Genomic DNA, 23,990 nt, shown 5'->3' with positions numbered 1-23,990 from the left:
GATGCCCCTCCGGTGGTCCTCCTTGGGCTCTCACACTCTGGGGCCTCTGGATGTCTGGAGCCTGGATCTCCTCCATGCCTGCTTCATGCCCTGGGGGACGGGGCTATGGCTCTCTACATCCTCTAGCAGACCGTTACATGGGGAAACCTTTTGAATACAAGCACGCTGATCCCCACAGGTGTGCACACGGGTGTTCACTGTTCGTGGACATAAACTACACCTTTCTTAGCTGCTACTTCAAAGCACATTGTGTGCTGTCTGTCCTGTGTGCTGCACAACAACATTCAATATTTAGTATTTACTGCTGTTTACACTTAGCTAGATTAACGTGATGGTGTTGTGTTTAGTATGTTGCTTTGTTTTTTTTTTTCTTGTTTTCTATACTTTTTCTCTCAACAGGTGATCCAGGAGATTTTTTTCTTTGTCTTTGTAAGTTCCCCCTTCTCACTGTCCCTCTTCCCTTCTGTTTTTCTTTTCCTTCATCTTTCTTTCCTCCTTTCCTATCTCCCAGTCACGTCTGTCCCGTCTGTAACAACTGAAAATAAAATAAAATAAATAAAAGGTTGATCAAATGGACCAATATGGCAATGCCATCATAATCCATTTGGCAAAATAAATCCATTGGGTATCCTTGTTGGTCTTCAGACAACAATTTTGACAGCTAAAGAACCAAATGGGACAGTGTCGCGGGGTCCTCTCTTAAACAAACAAATGCAGGCGTAGTCGGGAAGCATTCAGTGTGGATAGTTTATTCTGCCGGCCTCCCAGGTGCACAAAAGGTTATTTACAAAGAAAATAGAAAACTAACTTAATTCAACACAAAACAAACATCTCTATACAAAACACAGTCTGCATGTTACCCTCTCTGTAACATCTCACCAACTCCGTAGGTAGGCCCTGACAGCCTCTTTTATACCCCATTGCCCCTCCCACTAGGCATAATAGTCATTTCTTTATTATTTCTTTTCCTAAACATTCTTTTTCCCACAGCTTATTTCCTGCTGTATTTCTACTATTTCTATTTCTATTTCTACCTTTTAAGCGTGTGCAAACCCACTATTTAAACCCAGGAACACCATACCATCGGCTTGCATAACCACCCGTATAATCGGCGATAACAGCGAGTCTACGCAACCGGCTTTATTAAAGGTAAGCGGGGAAAATATGTTGGCCACACGCTGTGCCGCTCAAAATATACCTGTCACCCTTTTTGTTTATCCGCCCGGTCGACGAAAAGACGCGCAGCCATGGTAATGGTAGAAACTAACGGTGGTGGTGCGTGTATGCGCCCAGATCAGCTGTCTGCGGCCTGGGACGGTGTAACTCCGTCACAGTCAGGCAAAAAAAAAAAAAAAAAAAGAAGAAACGCAGGAAGAAAAACAACTGGATTGGATATCAGCTATAACGTGCAATCCAGAAGTAAATAAAATACTTACAGAAACTCAGCCAGATGTGAGAATCACAACACAGGAGCTATTACAAGCTCAAAAGCAGGACTCTGCCATAGCTTATGTTCTCAACTTAAAGAGTACAGGTGCAAGCTTTGACAAAACATCAGCGACCAAAAATCCTAAAGTAAAACAGCTACTACATGAGTGGAAAAAGCTGTTTATTTCAGATGATGGGTTGCTGATACGAAAGACTGTGACTTATACTCAGATTGTGATTCCAGAATCTTACAAAGAACTGGTGTAAAAACACCTTCACTGTGAAATGGGTCACTTGGGGGTGGACCATGTAATGAATTTGGCAAGGAGTAGGTTTTATTGGCCAAATATGTACAAAGATATTGAGTTTTTCATCACAGAGGTGTGCAAATGTAATATTCAGAAAAAACCTACAGTTAGGCGTCGGGCCCCCATGTGTCACGTGCCGGCTACTGCACCCTTGAAATGGTTTCAATAGACTATGTCCATCTCGAAAAGAGCAGGGGAGGGTATGAGTATGTTTTAGTGTTACAGGACAACTTCACCAAGTTTGCTCAAACCTACCCTACACGCAACAAATCTGGCAAAACAGCAGCACATAAAATTTTTAATGACTTTTCCTTGAAATTTGGTTTTCCTGGTAAATTACATCATGATCAAGGCAGAGAATTTGAAAACCATTTATTCAAACAGCTGCAGAAGTACACAGGAATAGCCAATTCAAAGACTACACCCTACCATCCACAGTGGAACCCAGTGGAAAGGTTTAATCGCACCTTGCTGTCAATGCTGCGGACCCTGGATGAGGAAAAGAAAGAAAACTGGAGTGATTATGTAAACAAAGTTGTGCATGCCTATAATTGCACAACTAGTGACTCAACAGGATACTCGCCCTTTTATTTACTCTTTGGTGGACATCCACGTCTCCCTATTGATGTAATTTTTGGACTGAGTGAGACAAACAAATGCAAATCACATCAGGATTATGCTCACAAATGGCAACAACAGATGAAAGAAGCATATGACATTGCATCCAGAAACATTAAAAAGACTCTGGCAAGAGGAAAATCACATTATTACCAAAAGAGACAAAGTGCTGTACTCTCACCTGGGGACAGGGTACTTGTTAGGAACATGTCAGAGAGGTGAGGGCCGGGAAAGTTACGCTCCTATTGGGAGGAACAAGTTCACATAGTGATCTCTCAAAGGGGGGAAATAGCCCTTTTTTGAGGTCAAGCCGAAGCGTGGTACTGGACGAGGTCGTATTCTCCACCGCAACATGTTAATGCCCTGTAATGCATTACCGCTTCCCAAAATAATAAGAACTGAACAAAGCCGCACTACACAGACACAAAAACAAAGAGACCTACAAGATACATTGAACCATATAGAGAGTTCAGATGATGATGAGCAGTATTGGTTTCAGAGAGTGAGGCACCACCACTGCCAGCCTCAAGAGGATTCGATGGTGTCTGCACCTGCTACTGAACCTGACCAGGACCTTCAGCGAAAGAGCACGGAGCTTAGAGTGAACACTGAAGAGTTTCAAGCAGATATGGTGAATGGACAGGATAACACTGAACATGACATCTCAGCATCATCATTCACTGTTGCTTCGCCAGATCAGCCCAGTGAAATGAACCCAGAACTGTCGGAACCGCAGCCGAGAAGATCTCAAAGGGAGAGATATCCACGGAAAATACTGACTTATGATGCATTTGGCCAACCAGTTCAGACAGTAATCGGTCACAGTGTTAACCCATTGTATGCCAGTGAAACAGCATCTCCATTCTATGAACAGTTTGGAGTACCTTGGGCAGCTCTACAAATGCCTTACTATCCAGCGTATGTACCAGTTAGCTATTATTGAACTGTGAAAGAGTTTTTCTGAATTTAAATTATGTTATTTTTCAAAAATGTATGAGTACTTACAAGGTCTTACAAGTATGGTGACACAAGTATTTGATGCTTTTGGGTTGGTAGCGTAAGACATTGGATGGTGTTATGTTTGATGAGGTTAATTGTGATTAAATGGTTACTAAGTTGACAAGCTCCAGAGCATGTGATAAAGTGATAGTAATGTATTAGAGGGTAATATTTATATGTGGACTATTGAAAACAACTTAACAAACTATAAGAAACAGCATTGTTATAAGCCTATGCTTATCTGGTAAGCGAGTAATGTGTGATTCTGTCACCTGAGGTCCAATAGTGCATCGTGGAAGTGATCTTAAAGCACTGCTAAACCCTATCCCAACTTACGCCATCTCTACATTGTCACAAGGAAAAAGAAGTATTTGTTTATTTTTGTTTCTTATTGTCATGTTTTGTCAATGTTGGGACATCATTTATTTAGCAGGGGAGGAATGTAGCACTTGGTAAAGTGTAAAGCTAAAATATGTCTAGAACATTGCATAAATCTGTTGGTATTTGTGTTATTCAACTATATGTTTGGATTTTTGGCTGCTACATGTTTTCCACCAGTAGAGGGCAGTCACTGCAAAAAGAAAAAAAATGTTCTGTAAAAAAAAAGAAGAGAGTATTCTTGGGTTCTGTATGTAAAAGCCACGGTTATGGAGTACCCAAATAAACTCGGTTTGCTGTTTACACCAAGTTGTCCTGGAGTGGTGTAACAAACCCATGGGGTCAAATTTGACCCCATGGGTTCTCCAGGGTTAATATCAATGTTAAATCACTTTGTAATAGATTCTTGTCTTAAAAAGTGCTACATTAATAAATTTTACTTACTTATTTCACTCATCTACCTGACAGCTGACACTCCAGATCTGTTTCTTACCTGCAGGTCAGCCAGGAGGAACCAAATGGCTGGATCTGTTGGAGGAATCTGTTGGACTGAGTGTTCTAGAAGCTTCTTTTGTTCTGATTGTAGTTAATACAATTATTACAGTTGTTGTTTGTGTTATTTGTTATTTGTTACTGTTTGTCTAAATAAAATTAAATGAGGGTTGATACCAATCCTGAAAGATGCTGATCAGCTATTAGTCCACAGATGACTTTAGATGTCAGTCATTCAGAATTCAGGTCTCACTCCCTGACAAGACAACACAAACAGTGTATGTGATGATCTGAGTGTAGATGACGTCCTGTGCCTCATAGGCAATCAGTAATGTGCCTGATTATTCAGGATCCATTGATCAACTATACCTGAATGACATTTGGCATGGTTTAGGGTTCATAAAGGTTGTATAGGAAAGTGTATGATATGTTTCAAAACAGACTTATTTTCATCTTGGTCTAAAATATGAACTCTGTGTGACTCTTTCCCTCTCAAGCGAACGAAGTCTGTGTAACAATCCTCTTTAAGTGAGGGTTGTTGGGGGTTTTTTGGTTGTTAGGGTAACAAGTTTTCATAGTCGTTTAAGTCAGTCCAGTTTGCTCTTAGAGGTTGACTCTTAGAGTTTTTAAAATGTTATATGAAAGTAAAGAACCATGTAGTTTTACACTGACACGTTTCTCTCCCTGATCTCTCGATAGCCTCTTATCTAACTTTTGTTACAGAAAAGCTAAATAATATAACTTATGTGAGGTTCTACATCATGTGCAATGCCTTTCTTTTTTGTCTGTTTTTCTGATGTACCATGACATGAAAACTTTTAATTATTTTAAGGAGAAACTAAGGTGTAGCAGAAAGTTTTGTGAGCTTCTCCTGGTAATAACCTGGTAATATTGATAATAAAAACCAAATTTTATTGTCTCAAAGTAACACAAAAATTTATGGCTGATTTTTTAGGGTCTTTTTTCCCCCAGTTGTCTTAAGTTTCTAAAAACACACTGAACAGCTTGTTTGGATATGTTTTTGACTAGTAGCTCATTGGTAATCAACTTCTTGGTGAACAAAAAATATTTTATCTGTCTATGTTTTCTTTGACACTTTTTGTAGGTTCAACTAAAGCAATGGGAATGTATTTATGGCAACAGATTGCTAATAAGAAGCTGCCTAAAGATCCATCCACGTTCCTCTTTTTATCCAATTCAGGGCCACAGGGGTTTGTGTGAGGCCTGGAATGATGGCTCTATTTTTAGTACCAACTCTTGTCACTTGACTTCAGGGAAGATAATTCCTACTCAGATTAATGAAACAGTAATATATATATGTATATATATATATATATATATATATATATATATGTGTATATATGTATATATATATATATATATATGTATATATATATATATATATATATATATATATATATATGTTACATGGAACCTATTTTTCAGCAATTATATTACCAATTAGTTTTTTCCCTTTCTTCTGGTGTAAATCTGAAGAACAGGAGAAAGACAAGCAGCAGGTTCAGTGTGAGGAAAATTTCTGAATCAAACATCATGCATCTGTCACTGACATGACCTGGTGACAAGACAAATATTTTCTTCTTCCTGTGCTGAGAAACCCTGATGAATGAAATCAGCAGCTAAATATTTCCTTTCTTTTGTTTTGATTACTATCTGTAAATATTTCCGGTTCAATCCCCTCTCTGTCCTGGTCGTTGTGTCCTTGGGCAAGACACTTCACCTACTGGTGTTGGCCAGAGGGGCCAGTGGTGCGATATGGCAGCCTCGCTTCTGCCAGTCTGTCCCAGGGCAGCTGTGGTTACAACTGTAGCTTGCCTCCACCAGTGTGTGAATGTGAGAGAGAATGAAAAGTGGAATTGTAAAGCGCTTTGGGTGCCTAGAAAAGCGCTATAAAAATGCAATCCATCATCATTATTATTATTATCTTCTCGGTTCTTCTGTTGTCATGTTTTTATTTGGGAATGCCAGGTAGAAAAAAATCCTTATAAAGGGTGAATGTGACCCTAACTGTGACCATGAACATCCTGCCTGAGTGGATTCACACCAGAAACTACCCTCCAGTTTCCAAGTGTGTATGAAAATAGTGTGAGACTTAAAAACCAAATGAGCTTCCTTTAGTATCAGAAATCTCTGTGATCCTGCTCTGTGTTCACTCAGTAACAGATGCTGGTCAGTCCACTCATTTGTTTTGTTTCTTTATTGTTAATAAAGTTTAAAATCTAAAAAAAATTTTTTGTTACGCCAATAGGTTTCCTATCCAGGCAGGGGGGGAGGGCTTGAGCACCTGCATCTTTCCTGATGGGTGCCCCAAGTTCCATTTTTTGGATGCAATATTCTTTTAAAGGTTTGGAACAAAAACATTTGACTATTAATCACAAATACGCTAATTAAAAGGGCCTGGCCTGCATCAGTCACATGACTACATTAACCAAAGCTCACCCTTTGATGGCAGAGCGCGCTGGTTACGAGCCGGAAACAAGCTCGCAAAGAGCATCCTCATTTTTAATTTGATTTTTTTTTGCATGTCCTATTTGAAGCATTAGCAATCAGAATTATTGTCTGAAGGCCAAGAAGGATGCCCATTGGATTTATTTTACCAAGTGGAATATTATGGCTTTGCTATATTGGTCCACGTGATTGACCTTTGTTATTATTATTTATTCATTTATTTTAAGTTTTGGATCATATTTTTAAGTTAGAAGTTTTGCCGCTGGCCTTTCCAAAACACTTTGTTTATAGTCTCACAGAACACGCCAAGCCTTTTGTATCCTGGTTTACACTTAAGACCTTCGCCATCATCCATGATCCTCTTGGAGTGTCTGCAATCAAGATATTATCTTCAGGTATAAGGCGTCCTTTAGTCCTCATCCATTTTTGTCTTTCGTGTATCAGAGGCAGTTACTCAGAAAGCCATCTCTTTCAGAACAACTCTGCCAGGTACTGTACCAGTTTCCACCTTTTCCTGATATGAAGATCACTTGGATATAATACTACTAATACTAATACTACACAAATACTAATCATAAGGGCAACGACACAAAGGCAGAGGCGCATTGAAGTTCCATTTGATGCCATCCTGAACAAAAGCATTTTGAATTTTAGCGTGGTTCAGCTCAGTCAACCTCTCTTTCAACTCTTGATTTGCACCAACAAAATTTGTATTATTGTCAGATCTGATGGTCAAAACTGGGCCTCGTCCACAGATAAACCTCGGAACAGCATTTACTCAGGATTCTGTATTAAGGGTATATGCAATGTCCAGATGTACTGCACAACTGGTCAAAAAAGTAAAAAACTCCATACCTTCTAAGGAGACCTCGTCCTCTTTTAACACGTATAGGCCCAAAGTAGTCTACTCCAAAATTTGGGAATAGAGCAATGACTGTCAGGTAGTGATGGTGAGATGAAGCCTCGTGATGAAGTGAAGCTTTCCATCCAACTGGTCGACTCATGGTTCGAAGCATTGTGATGATTCACTTGCTCTACTGCGCCATCAAGTGGACGATTCAAGTGAAACAGGCTCTTTGATTATAATGATGTGTAAACCTCTAAACTGAATAAATTGTTTTCATGGTTATTTATCCCGAATATTGTCTCAGTATGTCTGATACAAAAAAAAAAAAGTGGAAACTATCAGGACAGAGTTTTGGCATGATTGTGTAACTGTTAGCCTCAGACAGTCAGTCAATAGTATAATTCAGATCATAGATCAGTGCATTTGCATGTTTTTATAACTATCAAAAGGAAGCTAAGGCTAAAAACAGAAAAACGATTTTATAGAAATATTCAGCAGTAGATCAAAAATGAAAGAAAACCATTAATCAATAAATGAACATTACCTGATGCTGCTGAATAGAAGCAGAGCAAATTACAGAGGTTTTATTAGAGACACACCTTAGTGTTTAAAAATTTTGCATAATGTTAAAAAGTTTAGATTTATTTAGTAGCCTATTGAACAGCAGAAATTAGGTTTTCTTTTCGGAAGTAAGTAAAAGGAAAAAATCAGCGGCTGACAGCGCTGTAAACAACGGTAGTCGTATGTGTAACAAGCAAGCGAATAATGCAGAAAACAGATTTTTAGACGGGAAACTGTTCTTGAAGCATACTGTGTGTGTGTGTGTGTGTGTGTGTGTGTGTGTGAGAGAGAGAGAGAAAGCTGTGCATGAAGTGTGATTCTATCCTGGTGGAAGCAAAACAGCAAAAGTCAGAGGAAATTCATGACGATGTTTATATGAAGCGTAATTCTGATCTTCTTTTGCTGCTGGTTCGGTCAATATCGTCGGGTGAGTGTCAGGCGTTGCGTGTGTGGAGGCGAGGAAGAGATGACCCAAACGCTGGACTCACGGTGCAGGATAATGGAGTTTATTGAGGTAGGTTGGATGAACAGAACAGGAACTGAAACGACTGACTGGGTGGACGACTGACTGACTGAAGAACTGAATGGCTGGCTGACTGATCTGAACATACAAGCGGAGAGACGACAATAACATCACGGGAACATCACACTGACATCAATGACACGACACTGGACTGGTTGAACTGAGGAACATAAATACACAGGCTAAGTGAGGAGTGATTAGAAACTGGTGAGTACACAGCTGAACATAATGAACTAATGATAAATGGGAAGAGGACTGAACATAATGCACATGGACCAAGGTTAACACAATAAAACAGGAAGTGAAACAGACAGAATATAAACAGTGAACATGAACTAAGAATACTGGGTCAACGACCCAGAAACCCTGACAGTACCCCCCCCCGTCAAAGGCCGGCACCCGACGGCCAAAAGAACGAAAAACCAGAACAGGGAGGGCGGAGGGGGCCCAGGACGGAGGGACGGAGTCCGAAACAAAAACAGTTCAGGTGGGCGGCCAGTGGCTGAGCCCGGACAGTTCAGGTGGGCGGCCACGCGGCCAGTGGCTGAGCTGAAACAGGTCCGGTGGGCGGCCGCGAGGAAGACGGCGGCGGCCACTGAGAAGGTCCGGTGGGCGGCCGCGAGGAAGACGGCGGCGGCCAGGCGAAGGAGAGGATGAAGCCGAGGCCGGGCCAGGCGAGGCAGAAGGCGAATCAGAAGCCCAGGCAGAAGGCGAATCAGAAGCCCAGGCAGAAGGCGAATCAGAAGCCCAGGCAGAAGGCGAATCAGAAGCCCAGGCAGAAGGCGACGCAGAAGCTGAAGCGGAGACCGGACCAGGCGACGCAGAAGCTGAAGCGGAGGCCGGACCAGGCGACGTAGCAGCAGCAGAGGCCGGACCAGGCGACGTAGCAGCAGCAGAGGCCGGACCAGGCGACGTAGCAGCAGCAGAGGCCGGACCAGGCGACGTAGCAGCAGCAGAGGCCGAGGCCGGGCCAGGCGCAGCAGACGGCAAAGCAACACCTGCAGAGTCAGCAGGCGCGGAAGCCTCTGGCTGGAGACAGGCAGGGCCAGTAGGCGCGGAAGCTTCTGGCTGGAGACAGGCAGGGCCAGTAGGCGCGGAAGCTTCTGGCTGGAGACAGGCAGGGCCAGTAGGCGCGGAAGCTTCTGGCTGGAGACAGGCAGGGCCAGTAGGCGCGGAAGCTTCTGGCTGGAGACAGGCAGGGCCAGTAGGCGCGGAAGCTTCTGGCTGGAGACAGGCAGGGCCAGTAGGCGCGGAAGCTTCTGGCTGGAGACAGGCAGGGCCAGTAGGCGCGGAAGCTTCTGGCTGGAGACAGGCAGGGCCAGTAGGCGCGGAAGCCTCTGGCTGGAGACAGGCAGGGCCAGTAGGCGCGGAAGCCTCTGGCTGGAGACAGGCAGGGCCAGTAGGCGCGGAAGCCTCTGGCTGGAGACAGGCAGGGCCAGTAGGCGCGGAAGCTTCTGGCTGGAGACAGGCCGGGCCAGCGGGTGCGGGAACCCCTGGCTGATGTGCGGCCGGGCCAGCGGGTGCGGGAACCCCTGGCTGAGGTGCAGCCGGGCCAGCGGGTGCGGGAACCCCTGGCTGAGGTGCGGCCGGGCCAGCGGGTGCGGGAACCCCTGGCTGAGGTGCGGCCGGGCCAGCGGGTGCGGGAACCCCTGGCTGAGGTGCGGCCGGGCCAGCGGGTGCGGAAACCCCTGGCTGAGGTGCGGGAGAGCTCACAGCTGGCTCTGGATGCTGTGGCTGCAGGTCTGGGAACTGAACAGGAGAGTGGACTACAGACGGTGAGAGAACGGATGACTGAATAACAGGATGCTGGACGACAGACTGAACTGACTGGACAGGCTGGAGGACAGGTGACTGGGTGACAGGAGGCAACTGGGGAGCAGGGCACTGAGCTACGGGGGGCGACTGGACTGACTGGACAGGAGGCGACTGGAGAACGGGGGACTGGAGGACAGAAGGAGACTGAACTACAGGAGACTGGAGGACAGAAGGAGACTGAACTACAGGGGACTGGAGGACAGACTGGACAGGAGAGGACTGGAGGACAGACTGGACAGGAGAGGACTGGACAGGGGCTGACTGGACAGGGGCTGACTGGACAGGAGCTGACTGGACAGGAGCTGACTGGACAGGAGCTGACTGGACAGGAGCTGACTGCGCTACGGGTGCCTGAGCTACAGGAGCAGCCTGAGCTACAGGAGCAGGCTGGACAGGAGGCTGGACTACTGACTGGAGTGGAGCAGGCTGTACTACTGACTGGAGTGGAGCAGGCTGTACTACTGACTGGAGTGGAGCAGGCTGTACTACTGACTGGAGTGGGGATGCTAAGGGATGAATAGAGGTGGGTGAGGCTGACGACGGAGCTGTGGTTGGTGTGGCTGGTGGTTGAGCTATAGACTGTGCTAGTGAGGGAGATAAAGCTATAGCCTGGGCTAGCAAAGCTGGTGCCTGAGCAGGAGAAACCTCAGCTAGCTTAACCAGTGATAATGCGAGGGCGTGAAAGGCTGGATCAGGAGGTGGATGAGGAGGTGAAGTAGCAGATGGAGAGGCTAGCTCTTCCGAGACTCTAGGGAGGTCAGGCTGGGTTCTAGCTGCCTTCAGCCTAGGCGCTGGGAGCTGGCACAGGTGTGGGTGTAGGCTGGCTGATAGGAGTGGAAATAACAACTGGGTGAGTGACACTGACCGGTCTAACGGGTTTTGGTCAGGTCTTTCTGCCATCGCTATGTACAGTCTTTAAGTGAACGGTCTTCGGGGGTGATGAAGTGCGGATATTGTCCTGAATAAATCCCAGGTCAGAGGGAGCAGGGCTGAAAAGTTCTTCCCAGTCCACATCCTCCTCCAGGAGGGAAACACCCCACGGATCAGAGATAAGTCTATTGTTTGTTTCAAGCGAGGAATCAAATAAGGAGGATGAAAAACAGTCACTGGTACTCACTACCGGGAGTTGCTGAAAACAGTTCGTTTTATGGCGGCGTGTGCGCCGCTTTCTCCAGGAAGAGGAAGCGGGCGGGGTGAACAGCTGAGCCTCCGGCGCGGGAGCCTCCGTTGAGCCGAGGTGGGAGGCATAGCCGCTGTACCGTGGCGAAGTGGAAGAGCCGACGAATGAGGCGGCGGGTGTGTGAGCGAGGAGCGGAGCGGTGAGAGAGGGCGCGGCCGAAGCGCGGCGTGAAGCGCCCGTTCTCCGCGGCAAATGCTCCGGTGCAGGTGAGGCAGCCGGTGGAGGACCGCGGCGTCTCCGAGGCCCGCCCAGAGCCAGACGAGTCCCCTCAAAGACGTGCTCCCTTTCAAAGAAGAGCCGCTGATTCCTCCTGAGCTTCTCCGTCCAGATGGAGAGCGCTGCCTCCTGCCGCTCAAAGAGGTCCGAGTCCGCTGGGTCAAAAGCAGGTCGTGTCATTCTGTCAGGCGTTGCGTGTGTGGAGGCGAGGAAGAGATGACCCAAACGCTGGACTCACGGTGCAGGATAATGGAGTTTATTGAGGTAGGTTGGATGAACAGAACAGGAACTGAAACGACTGACTGGGTGGACGACTGACTGACTGAAGAACTGAATGGCTGGCTGACTGATCTGAACATACAAGCGGAGAGACGACAATAACATCACGGGAACATCACACTAACATCAATGACACGACACTGGACTGGTTGAACTGAGGAACATAAATACACAGGCTAAGTGAGGAGTGATTAGAAACTGGTGAGTACACAGCTGAACATAATGAACTAATGATAAATGGGAAGAGGACTGAACATAATGCACATGGACCAAGGTTAACACAATAAAACAGGAAGTGAAACAGACAGAATATAAACAGTGAACATGAACTAAGAATACTGGGTCAACGACCCAGAAACCCTGACAGTGAGAAATGCCGCATCTCACTGATTCTGATCCAACAGCAGGTCCGCGCTTTGTGTTTGCGTCTATGAGCAGATTCTGTGTTCCTGCTCTCATTTACTGTTTTAGCTGTTTGGTGGTTGTTGAAATTTGGCGTTTCGGGTAAAATAAATTTATATTAAAAATCGATTCAGGATTTTAATTAATCAATATCACGTTATCCAAGCTAGAATCGATTTTAATCGATAATCAAAACCCGCCCCAATAACTGTGTAATCATGCTTATGTACATTTGGATAATGACACAAACTGTGTGGCGCTTCACTTTTTATTAAACTAAAAGGCATATATCAGGTTATAGAATCTGTAGTGTTGTTTATTTATATTATGGTACTTATCATTTGTGACATTTATTACTGTGTGCATAAGATAAGATAAGATAAGATAAGATAAGATAAGATAACCTTTATTAGTCCCACACGTGGGAAATTTGTTTTGTCACAGCAGGAAGTGGACAGTGCAAAAGTTATGAAGGACAATCAGAATAAAATAAAATAAGAAAAAATACGGTACACAACTGTACAGAATAGAATAAAAATAGAATACTATATACAGTAGAATAAAATAGAATAAAATATACAATAGGATAAAAATAGAATACAAATGCTATATACAACAGAGTGAAAAATACAACGGTTGCCAGAAAGATTATTGCACATTTGTGGATGTGTGTGTTTGATCAGTTAAAGTCTTTGTTGTGGAGTCTGACAGCAGTGGGGAGGAAAGACCTGCGAAATCTCTCCGTCCCACACCGTGGGTGCCGCAGTCTCCCACTGAAGGAGCTGCTCAGTGCTGTCACAGTCTCCTGCATGGGGTGGGAGATGTTGTCCATCAGGGATGACAGCTTAGCCACCATTCTCCTGTCACTCACTACCTCCACTGGATCCAGAGGGCATCCTAGAACAGAGCTGGCCCTGCGGATCAGCCTGTTCAGTCTCTTCCTGTCCCCAGCAGAGATGCTGCCGCCCCAGCAGACCACACCATAAAAGATGGCTGAGGCCACCGCAGAGTCATAGAAGGTCTTCAGGAGTGGGCCCTCCACTCCAAACGACCTGAGTCTCCGCAGCAGGTACAGCCTGCTCTGCCCTTTCCTGTAGAGGGCGTCTGAGTTATGAGTCCAGTCCAGTTTGCTGTTCAGATGAACACCAAGGTACCTGTAGCTGTCCACAGTCTCAATGTCCATACCTTGGATGTTCAGTGGTTGCAGTGGAGGATGTTTGTGCCTGCGGAAGTCTACCACCAGCTCGTTGGTTTTACTGGCATTGATCTGGAGGTAGTTCAGCTGGCACCAGTCCACAAAGTCCTGAGTCAGTCCTCTGTACTCCTTGTCATCCCCATCAATGATGAGGCCGACTATAGCAGAGTCATCAGAGAACTTCTGCAGGAAGCACTGGGTGGAGTTGTGGGAGAAGTCTGCAGTGTAGATGGTGAATAGGAACGGAGCCAGAACCGTTCCCTGTGGGGCCCCCGTACTGCAGACGACCCTGTCCGACACACAGCCCTGAGTCCTCACATACTGTGGTCGGTCGGTGAGGTAGTCCAAAATCCAGGTAGTGAGGTGATGGTCCACTCCAGAGTTCTCCAGCTTGTCCTTCAGAACCGAGGGAAGAATAGTGTTGAAGGCACTGGAGAAATCAAAGAACATGATTCTCACAGTGCTCCCAGTGGTGTCCAGGTGAGCGAGGGAACGAATCAGGAGGTGAATGACGGCATCATCCGCTCCAATGCCAGGCTGGTAGGCAAACTGAAGTGGGTCCAGTGATGAGCTCACAAGGCGCCGAAGCTGAGCCAGGACCAACCGCTCCAGGGTCTAACCTGGGTGGTTGAGAGAGACAGGCTGGAGCCTTGTGTTGAGTATGTATTGGATGCTGTTGTTGAGGGTTGGGAGGAGTGAGCAGGGTGAGTAGAGGAGGTGTGAAGTGTCTGATGTGGAACAGCAGCAGTGGGGGTGGGTGAGTCTGCAGCCGATGTTGGAGACTGCCTCATGGCTGAATCAAATCTGTTGAAGAAATCATTCAGTTCATTTGCCCACCTCACATCCCTCCCAAGCAGAGAGTTCTGATGTTTGTGGCCTGAGATGGTTCTGATGCCTCTCCAGACTTCACCAACGTTGTTTTGCTGAAGCTGGTTCTCCATCTTCTGCCTGTAGCTGTCCTTCCCATTCCTTATCAGCCCCCTCAGCTCTCTCTGCACCCATTTCAAATCCTCTTTGTCTTTGGATTTGAAGGCCCTCCCCTTCTGCTTGAGGACAGCTTTAATTTCTGCGGTAATCCAAGGTTTGTTGTTGGAGAAACACCGTACAGTCCTGGTAGGTACGGTGTTATCCACACAGAAATTAATATAGTCAGTAATGCACGTAGTAAGGCTGTCGATGTCCTCTCCGTGGTCGTCACAGATCACCTCCCACACAGTGGACTCAAAACAATCCTTAAGAGCCTCCTCGCTCTCCTCCGATCATCTCTGCACTGTGCGGGTGGCTGGTGGCTCCCTGCGCACTAAGGGCTCATACACAGGGACAAGGTGCACCAGGTTGTGATCAGATCTGCCCAGGGGAGGGAGAGGTGATGAACTGTATGCCTCTTCTGTATTGGCATACAGTAAGTCCAGTGTTTTATTGTCTCTGGTTGGGCAGGTCACATACTGGGTGAAGGTGGGCAGTGTGGAGTCCAGTGAGGCATGATTAAAGTCCCCTGATATTATGAGAAGGGCTCTCGGAGATTGTGTTTGCAGTCTGCTGACCACTGAGTGGAGAGTGTCACAGGTTGCATCCACGTTGGCCGAGGGGGGGACATACGCTGTTATCGCGATAACATGCGAGAATTCCCGGGGCAGGTAGTACGGACGCATGCTAACGGCTAACAGCTTAATGTCTCTGCTGCAGAGTTGTTCTTTTACAGTGATGTGCCCAGGGTTACACCATTTGTCATTCACAAACACTGCCAGTCCCCCTCCTTTCCTCTTACTGCTGTCTCTCGTCCTGTCCGCTCGCAGCAGGTGGAATCCCGGTAGTGTCACGCTCGTGTCCGGAGTTAGCGGTGTTAGCCACGACTCCATTAGCATCATGATGCTGCATTACTGGTGCTCCCTCTGTGACAAGGTTAGCAACGTGAGCTCATCCATCTTATTGGGCAAAGATCTTACATTTCCAATAATTACAGAAGGAAGAGATGGTCGATAACGGCTCCTTCCCAGCACGACACCCCTGTCTTTTCCTCCTCAGCTCGCTGGGAATGTCAGGTCTGTCCGCCGGCAGACAGACTGTTCCCTGTTTGTGAAGGACTGCTAGGAAAGTTTAAAATACCGTATTTCCCGGACTACAAAGCGCACCTGAATATTAGCCGCACAAGCTAAAATCAGGGGAAAATCCTGTTTTGTACATACATTAGCCGCACCTGACTAAAAGCCGCAGGTGTTTCAATGTTGATTTATCATATGTAAGAGAATGTGCACAAAGGGAATTGTCAGGAAAGAGATGGCTGTTTGGAGACACATCCATTTTATTAATATTTTGAAAAACAAATTAGGGGTACATATTTGCATAACTTTTTAGGTATATGTACAAGTACCGGTAATTACAAGTACGAAACATGTACAGTGCTTCATAAAGGAGTAACAAATGTAGTACATAACAATAACCTACAGCACACCAGAAAAATAGATTCAGCCAACCTTTTAGGCTCAGGTGCAGTGACATGGCTTTAACAAGAAGAAAAGTCAGTCATCACCACCATCTTCCTGCGCACTAAAACCACCAAAGTCCTCTTCTCCAGTGTCAGATACGAACAGGCTCAGGATGGCTACGTCATCCACTCTCAGCTTCTTTCCTTCGTTGTCACTTTCAAAACCAAACAAATCCTCGTTGTCAGTGTCAGAGTCGAACACCCTCAGAAGGGCCGTGGTGGTGTCCTCCTCCATCATGCAGCAGTCCAGCCCTTCGAAATCCGTTGGTGATCGTGGATGTTTTCACACTTTTCCACGCTGTCAGAATCCACTGGTGGAGTTGAGCATAACTTGCTTTTCGCAAGTTTATCGCCGCTCGTCATCCACGCCTCCCACTGAACGCGTAGCGCTACTTTGAAGTTTGTTTTTCGCGCTACTTCATACGGCACTATGTTGCCTGGCGGATGGACATGTGACCAACATACCACTCTTGAACCCCGATACTGTGTGTCTGATCACATGCCCTTCCGCCAAGCAACGTAGTGCCGCAAAACAGCGGAACAAACAAAACAAATCCTCTTACGATGTCACAAAAATCATGGACAATCCATAGAAAAGCCGCACCTGACTAAAAGCCGCAGGGTTCAAAGCTTGTGCAAAAAGTAGCGGCTTATAGCCCGACAATTACGGTAACTAATTGTCTGTCCTGAATCAGTCTTATTAGGTAATGTTCAAACAATGTTATCATGCCATTGTTTTCAGTGTGGGAGAAAGTACTCAGGGCCTTCAAGTTAAACACTATGAAAGGCAGCAACAAGTTTAATATTCAGAAACCTAAAGTATGTATCAGCAGCAGAATGGAGCTAAAAATAAATGTTTCAGTTTTATGAAGCTTTGAGTATTTTGGATTAGTAGCACTGCTGTGTTTGTTGCATCATATTGCTGTAATTGTTTATATGCTTTATATATTCTGAGGTAAGTTGATCTATAGTGTTACATCATATTCTATAAGGATGTTATGCGTTTGTATACTTTCTGCCCGGTTTGACCCATTTAGCAGAAGTCAGCCTGTTTAAGGCTCTGATATCTATTCTGTATGACTTCAAGCAGTTATGACATGGTCTGATTTTCTCACCCAATAAAGGAATATTTCATATATCAGTCTATTCTTCATTCTATAAGAAACAGTTTTCACAGCTCGTACATTTTCTTTTCACGCATATATAAGCACTGAGCCAAATTTATCAATGCCAACATATTGAAAGAACAATATTTGTCTCTTATAGATAATACATCTGTATATACACTGTCAGAGATACTTGTCTTTGAGTGAAGATTTAAGGTGATAGGAAATATAAATAACTGCTACTTCAATCTTTGACCCAGAGTTCAAGCTCATACATATATATATATATATATATATATATATATATATATATATATATATATATATATATATATATATATATATATATATATACAGGGCCGTGCAGAGACGTTTAAACTTTATTTATTATAACATTATTTAGTATAGTTCCAACAGCACCCCCACCCCCACTCAATGTGCAATATCACTGATCACACTGCACCTCTCAATGCACCTGCTAGTTATATGGCATGTATGTGTATGTATATAGATGTAAGCGTGTATGTGGAAATATGTGTGTGTATGCATGTACGGATGCAAATATGTATATATACATATATGTATGTATGTGTGTGTATGTATAACTTGTACATATCTTTCTTGTGTAAATGTAAATTTGTCATTGTGTAAATACTTACGCTATTGTGTACTTCACACACATGGAGAGATGCCAAACTGCCTTTCACTGTTCTTGTAACAGTGACATTAAAAAGCTATTCTATTCTATTCTATTTAAAGGGGCGGGTGCTCAAAGTTAAAAAGGGGCACATTGAACCAGGCTGAATAACAACAACACACATTCATCAAGAATCTAATATGGGATCGCATCATACTACATTACTGTTGTGAGGTGGTAACAAGGCAAAGCAAATGTAGCCTATGTTTTACCTGATGGGTACAATGTTGCTGTTGAGGGGTTGTTGCTGCTCCTGCTGCTGATAGTGCTGGAGGGCAGGGCTGTGTTGATCTGAGACTGTAGACATTAAAATGTTCATAGGAGAGATGGTAGCTGATTAAACAAGTGTTATGAGATAATAACTAAATGCAAAGAACATAAGAAAATGGGCTTGGAACCACAAAGCAACAAAAAACTGTGAGAAATAAACAAGGCTCTGCCTGTGAATCACACTGCTTCTCTTCTTCTTTCCATCCCCTCATTTCAGATATCACTCTCCACTTGCTGTCTATCTGAGAACAAGGCACAACTTGCTATTGCAATAAACTATTATTTAATTATCCACACCTAACAACTGCTGCATTTAATCTATAATAAAATGATGACAGAAAAATGTTATAGAAGCAAAACATTCCAGTTGTGCTTATTATTATTTTTATACTGGAATACCTCTCCAACAACTGGTACATGTTAATGTCACCTGTGTTCTTTGTAATCCAGCTGCTGAGGGATCCACTGCCTTTAGTAGCCTCACACAGCTCCTACTGTTTCCTCCTCATGTCCCTACCAGCCATGTCTGGACAATGTTATATCATGAGTAATAATTTAAAAAATCCATATACATAAAACACACACATGCACGCACACACAGGGACATTTTAGACCTTCAGAATACTGTATATAATGTAGGCATCATGGTGCTGATCCAGAATCCTTCCATTATTATTTATTACTAGAGCTACAATAATAAAGTAATGAGGGAAAAACAATAATAAATATGAAATAATGTATTTATGATGATTCCATTTGTTTCACTAACCACTCTGTGCAGGCAGAAAGCTTATTACATTTTTTAACTGTAGAGATACAACAATTTTACTGCTATAAAATCAGCATTTTAAAATATAAATCTACTATAATCTGTGTCTTAATGTATGTTCTTTAAAATACAGCGTATGTTTTTTTAATATTATAATTATAATAATCCATAATTATGTGGACATGCATATTAGATCGTTTTTAGTGAAATATAATCCCTACAGAAAGGCAGGAAAAGCCCTGTAACTTGCTTTAAAACTAAATATGTTCCCTAAAACGGTGACAGAGCTACAGACCCATGACAGCCTTACCCAGTGAGCCAGCAGCTATGACCAGCACTACTTGTGCAGTTAATAAAAGGACAGGTAATGTTTGTAGCGCTGTTACAAACACAGCACGCTCATTTGTTTCAGTTCGTCAGTTGTCACAAGACAACTTAACGTGTACGTAATAAGCTAATACTCCTGTGTGCTATACACTACAGTGTGCGCTGTACACCTACTTACTGGTTGTGTCGCATCAGTCTGTGTGTCTGAGGTAATTTGTGTTTCTCCTACAGCTCCGGACCGCAAAAAATGCGCGTGCTCTTTGTGAGTTAGTTCCCGGCTCGTAACCAGCGCGTTCTGCCGTCAAGGGCGATCATTGGTTAATGGTGATCATGTGACTGATGCAAGCCAGATCCTTTTGTTTAGCAAATTGTGATTAATAGTTAAATATTATTGTCGAGGGGCACAGACAGGACTCCGCACACACACACACACATTAAAAAAAAATATATATATATTTTTTAAAAAGTTGCCTCAAGAAAAGGGCACTTTGGGCACCCATCAGGAAAGGGGCAGGTGCTCAAGCACCTCTAGCCCCCCCCCCCCTCTGCACGTGCCTGTATATATATATACTAAATATATATATATATGTATATATATATATATTTAGTATATATAAATATATAGTAGTATATATAAATATATATTCAGTATATATTTAGTATATATATATATATATATATATATATATATATATATATATATATATATATATATATATATTCTGACAATACATATAATATTGTCCATATTATATTAACATTACCACAGATGACTTTAGTCTCATGAATAACATTAGCTAATTATTCATCAAAGTGATGATTAATCAAAGTGATGTCATGACAAAAATGAATGACCAACAAAACATTTTTTCTCCTTCATTTCTGTCAAACACTGCTGTATGAAACATTTCTCGCGGTTAGTATCATGGTTGCTAGGCAACCTGAACAGCACGACGAAGACTAGACCGTCCCATTTCACAGGCCTCTCACTTCCGCGTAGTGTGCGTACTTCAAGCGTGCATACCCTGAAATGGGACACAGCCTGGAGTACACGGCCCTTGTGGAGCGTTAAGGCTGCGTACTTTAAGGCTGCAGAACCTGAATTGGGATACAGCCTAAGGCTGTTGAAATCCTCAGCACCGCTCCTCTCTTTCCCTGAGTCCTTATCAATTCTCCTTCCCATGATCACGTTTCCATCGAGGCCAAGAAAAAAAGAGTTTAGGAAAAGGAGATAGGCGCGAATTTCGAAATAACACCCCACGTGGTTACGTGTGGAGCTGAGTCACGTGACCGCACAGTAACCAATCGCCACAGAGCCAGGAAAGGGGGGCGGAGAAAGTGTGTGTGCAGGAGAGGAGTCGAGTAGAGAGAGCTGCTTTTTCATGAAACAGGAGTAAAGTAGTGAACTTACAGGAACATATACCACTACCAACGTTTGGATCGATATCTGCATCGATCTGCACACCCTTGTCTCCTGGATTGTAGCTGAGATCAGCGTGAACCACGTGGGTCTCTGCTCCCTGATCTGTTTCTTAAGACTTCCAGCTTCATCACGGAATTTCTCTCGGTTTGTGGGCTCATCTAAAGGTAAGCACCGAGCTAACAGTTTATGTTGAGTTTAGCTCTGTTGAGAATAATAGATTGCTTGGTAAACACTGGAGTTAGACAAACTGTAGAGTTTGTGATTGTCTGCAACATTATAAAATGGCGGTTGCTAGAGGGTAAGAATACATACAGAAAAATAGTCTTTGAATATGAACAAAGGGTGCAGGGCAGGAGAACAGCCAACCCCAGGACAGGAAGCCACAGGTACAAGCGTGGGGGAGGACAATCAGCCTTTAGAATAGGACTTCATAGGATGATCTGCAGATGCATCTGAATTTTATTTTCTTCCAGCGGAAATAAAAACGGCTGATTCTTCACCTGGAAGTATAAGTCTCCAAAAGGTCGCTACCATCAAAAATCCGTGAAATCGGCGAAGTGTGTTCACAGTTTATTGTCAACACGTTGAAAGAGTGAGAGACTGTTTGCAGAAAAACACCAACTAATCATTAGCTCAGCATGCTGGGAGAAGCTGAGCGCTCGCTTGCTTGTTTAATAATTTCCATCTGGCTTTGACTGCAGCTGTAAGCTGACGTATTCCAGCAGGATTTGTAAAAAGAGTTTTGATAAACACAAAGCTGTATATATGTATATATATATATATATATATATATATGTGTGTGTGTGTGTGTGTGTGTGTGTGTGTGTGTGTGCATGTGTGTGTTTAGTAATGCCAACAAATTAAATGAACAATATTTTTCTCTTACATATGATACATCTATACGTGTGTGTCCCAGCTGAGTAACAGGAGGAGAAGAGTCTGGTGGTGCAACAGAGGAACAGTTTCATCCATTTGGACTCAGCTCAGCCACTACAGAGGAAACAATCAATGTCTTCAACACAAAAGGTGAGAAAAATATCACAGTTATAATATTACTGAAACTGGGTGCACAGCTGGTGTGTTTTTAAAAACCTGTTAACAGCATCTTTATCTTTTGCATCCTGGGCTCATCCATATATACAGACTCTACATTCAAATCAGAAACCACAGAAGTTACAAGAAAATACAAAGATCATATTTTATAAGCACACATTGAAAGAACAATATCACAGTTGAACTTGCAATTTCGTAAAAGATTTTCTTCATTGATCAATATTTCTTCAATAATGTCATTTTAATTATACCTCTCATTGTGTCACATCATTGTAATGTGATACTATCACCAGAAGGTGGTGGTAACACACCTACAATGTGTTTTTGTTGACATGTTTGATTCCACCAATGGAGGGAGTTTCAGTTTGTTCCACGACTGCATTTCACTCACTGCCTCTGTTTGTATCTCTGTCACTGCAGGACCAACATGGAGCGAGAAGTCAGCGCTCTCAGGAGGCCGACAAACCTCACAGAAGAAAGGGAAAGAAAACCTACAGCTGTGATGAGTGTGGGAAGGATTTCACCCAGAGTGGACATTTAAAAACACACCAACTCATCCACAGTGGAGTTAAACCGTACAGCTGTGATGAGTGTGGGAAGTCTTTTACCCGGACTGGAAGTTTAAAAACACACCAACTCATCCACAGTGGAGTTAAACCTTACAGCTGTGAGTTGTGTGGAAAGTCTTTTGCCCAGGCTGGAAGCTTAAAAACACACCAACTCATCCACAGTGGAGTTAAACCTTACAGCTGTGACTTGTGTGGAAAGTCTTTTGCCCGGGCTGGAAACTTAAAAACGCACCAACTCATCCACAGTGGAGTTAAACCTTACAGCTGTGAATTGTGTGGTAAGGCTTTTGTTCTAAAAGGCGACTTACAGAGGCATCTAGTTACTCACTCTGGAATTAAGGCGTACAGCTGCGACTTTTGTGGAAAAAGTTTCAGCGAGAAACAGTACCGAAATATTCACCTACGGATTCACACTAGAAATGAAGTTTCCTGCTGTGATCAGTGTGGGAAACCATTTACAACAGATGGACAGTTACAACAACACATGTTTAGCCACACTGAGGAGAGACCTTATAAATGTGACCTGTGTGAGAAGACTTTTAAAGCTCCAAAACAGCTGAAAAAACACCAACAGATCCACACCAGAAAGTAACTCTACAAGTGCAGTTACTGTGAGGATGTATTGATGTTTTATCTTGTAATTTTAACCTGATTGTTTGGAAAAAGTCTGATCAGTAAACTTATGGAGTTATACTGAATGAACTGTTTGGAAAAATGAAGACTAATTTTCACCCAGTAAGCTGAGTGTTATAATGTAAACAGTAAAATTTAATTGGACGTTGGCAGAGATGCTCTTTATTTCAGGTGACGTTCAGGATAAAAACGTTGAAGGAATTCCCTGACTCAGCTGCCAGAATATTACTGTTTTTTTGAGATGTTTTTTTTCCCATTTATAGATGATTTCACTGTTTAATGACATTAACGTGTTCCTACGTTAATGTTTAAAATCACTTAAAAAAGGTGAGATCCCATGTCAAATTAGCGCAACTAATTGTATTTTCATTACTGGAAATAACCGTATTTTTATGCGGGAGTTATTTTCTGTAATTATACGGTCGTATTTTGGCGCCCCAGCTGCCGGAATATCACCGTTTTTTCAAGACGCTTTTTCTAACAGTGTTATTGATTCCCTATAATTCACAGTATTTGCTATGTTGTTCAGATTATTTTACACAGTGTTTGTCATGTCATTTGATTTAGTCAGTGACTCTAATTATTCTGTAACAGCTGATCTCTACCCGAGCAACAGTTTGTGCAGCTCAATCTTCGCAGAACAAGTTTGATCTTATAAACAGCTGCTGAGCAGAAAGATGAAACGAATATTTATATATTATATATGTATATATATATATATATATATATATATAATATTATATATATATAATCTTGTACGTTGAATTCTTGCACAGTGTAAATAAGCTGTACTGTAACACTAATTTAATTTAAGTTGATGTTAAGTTTGGTATACTGTTTTAAATGGTGTTAATCAATCCTGTGAAAAATGAATGAAGATGAACAAACACTGTAGATCACAGAGTCGCTGACAGAGAGCTCAGAGACACTAACACGGTCTGAACAGGT

General features: G+C 43.4%; 1 long non-coding RNA gene across 1 annotated transcript; it reads left to right on the top strand.

Moving 5' to 3' along the window:
* Window positions 1–20,690: 20,690 nt before the first annotated feature.
* Window positions 20,691–23,720, top strand: LOC134618222 (uncharacterized). The gene is made up of 3 exons (XR_010091887.1): window positions 20,691–20,951; window positions 21,704–21,813; window positions 22,261–23,720. It is a non-coding gene; the product is annotated as an uncharacterized LOC134618222 (long non-coding RNA).
* The last annotated feature ends 270 nt before the right edge of the window (window positions 23,721–23,990 follow it).

This window comes from Pelmatolapia mariae, linkage group LG3_W (genome assembly GCF_036321145.2).
Source record: "Pelmatolapia mariae isolate MD_Pm_ZW linkage group LG3_W, Pm_UMD_F_2, whole genome shotgun sequence".
NCBI classification, from domain to species: Eukaryota; Metazoa; Chordata; class Actinopteri; order Cichliformes; family Cichlidae; genus Pelmatolapia; species Pelmatolapia mariae.
This window is presented reverse-complemented; position numbering and strand designations above follow the sequence as displayed.